We start from the raw sequence: 2500 nt of genomic DNA on the forward strand, positions 1-2500 counted from the left end.
AGAATATATTAGTTAAAAATCATGCCACGGGCTGGATAAAGCGCTGTGTTTACAAACTCAGCTGATTACCATTTACGGCTTATGATTGGTCAAAATTCCAGAAGAACCGCCTGAAACAGCAGCTGTGATTGGCCACTGGAGATCAGACGCCGTAAGTGATTTACGGCGGTGCAGGGTTGAAGGCGGGGATACGGCGCCGGAAAAAAACGTTTGAGTATACGAAGCTAAGCCCGATATACGGCGCCGTGGGCGGGCCGTGACTCAGGTCACCGCAGGACGGTTAAGGCCTTCAGCGCGCCTAAACTTTAAGGCTCTTCTACGTTATATTCAATGCCCTAAGCTTCTGAGTCACTTCAAAGTCTGCTTGAAATAAACCAGTACGAGAAAGCGAAAACAAGAAAGAACAGGAAAGAAAAAGAGAAGGAGAAAATTATGACTCCGAGTGTGTATATGCCTACCCAATAAGGGTATCATATAAGCAAGAAAAATGGAGGCCTAAATTTGACGTGCAGGTAGCTAGGTCTTCCGCGTAATGAAGACACAGAGCTTGTCAGTCATCTTTACTTATGCATGAGCAGCTGGAGTCGAGATATCTTAGTTATAACAGATGTTTTTAATATGATGAAGCAGTTTCTTAATATTTCGTCTGTTTAGAATAGGTAAATATAATGAATGATAATGAAAGCAAAAATAATTGCGATTTTTGTATAATGAAGTGTAAAATTTAAATAGAAAAAAAATTAGTTTGATCCTTTGATCTTACAGCAATGGAAAACACAAACGAAAGACGAATAATGGTCAATGAAATGAGGGAGACAAGCGAAAGAAGAACAAAGAAAGAAAAGCAAATGGTAGGAGGTAAAAAGGAAGAGAAAAGTTAGGTAGAATTTTAGGGAGAAGATGAAGCAGAAACATAGAAGGAGGTAAAAGTTACACTATGAAAGAGAAAGAAGGAGAATAAGAAGAGGGAAAAAAGGTAAATAGCTCCGGAAGAAGAAAATGTAAAGGAAAGACAGGCAAAAGGCAGGCAAGAAAAGATGAAACAATAAAAACCTAGTCACATGCGATCGTAAAAAAGAATAAAACACAAATACCAACAGCAAATAGTATTAGTCAAAAAGCCTGGGGTAGTTATTTACAATAAAAAAAAAAAAAAAAAAAGGCTTTTACTTTTCTTGTACCTTTTAATCATGTATTCCATGTGTCATTCGAATACCAGTTCATAATTTCTTTTATGATATTGTAGCTATACATTTTACCGTTATTATCTTTATACTTAAAATAATAATAATAATAACAATGATTATAATAATAGAAAAGAAATATTAGTATTAGTAGTAGCAGTAGTAGTGTTACTAGTAGTAGTAATAGTAGTAGTGGTAGCAGCAGCACCATTAGTTATAGTAGTTGCTGTTGTTAATGTTGTGCAGCAGCAGTAGGGTCATTATTATTAGTATTGGTATTTGTATTGTTATCATTATTAGAATCATCATTACCATTACCATTACCATTACAATTATCATTATCATTATCATTGTTATCATCATTATCACTATTTTTAACACAATCATTATCATTATCATTATTATCATCATTATCACTATGTTTATCACTAACATTATCATTATTATGATAATAAAAAATATTATTGCCGTTATTATCATTAATCTTACTATTATTAGTCTTTGTATCATCATTACAGTTTTCATATTTTTTTTGTTATTATCATTATTACTATCATTATAACTTTCTTTGTTATTATCATGATTAATATTATCAACATTATAGTTATTATCTTTGTTTTATAATCTTTATTATTGTTAACTGTTATTATTATTACTATTATTATCATTATTATTATAATTATTATAAGTATATTGATAATAATAATAATTATTATTATTATTATTTTTATTATTATTATTATTATCATTATTGTTATTATTATTATTATTATTATTATTATTATTATTATTATTATTATTATTATTATTATTATTATTATTATCATTATCGTAATTATTATTATTATTATTATTATTATTATCATTATCATTTTGTTGTTGTTGTCATAACCATATCATTTTTATTGTTGTTATTTTTATTATTGGCATTATCATTCCTATCATTGTTATTGTTATTGTTATTCTTATTCTTCTTCTTATTATTATTGTTATTATTAATATTATTATATTTATTATTACTACTATCATTACTATCATTGTTGTTATTGTCATTATTTTTTATTATTGTTATTATTGTTGTTGTTATTATAATAATGATAATAATAATAATAATAATAATAATAATAATAATAATAATAATAATAATAATCATTATTAGTAGTAGTAGTAGTAGTAATGGTAGTATAATTATTACCATTATCATTATTATTATTATCATAATTATTATTATTAATTGTATTATTATTATTATTATTATTGTTATTATTATCATTGTTGTTTTTATTATTATTATTATTATTATTATTATTATTATT

The sequence above is a fragment of the Penaeus chinensis genome, chromosome 4 (genome assembly GCF_019202785.1).
Source record: "Penaeus chinensis breed Huanghai No. 1 chromosome 4, ASM1920278v2, whole genome shotgun sequence".
Lineage (NCBI taxonomy): Eukaryota > Metazoa > Arthropoda > Malacostraca > Decapoda > Penaeidae > Penaeus > Penaeus chinensis.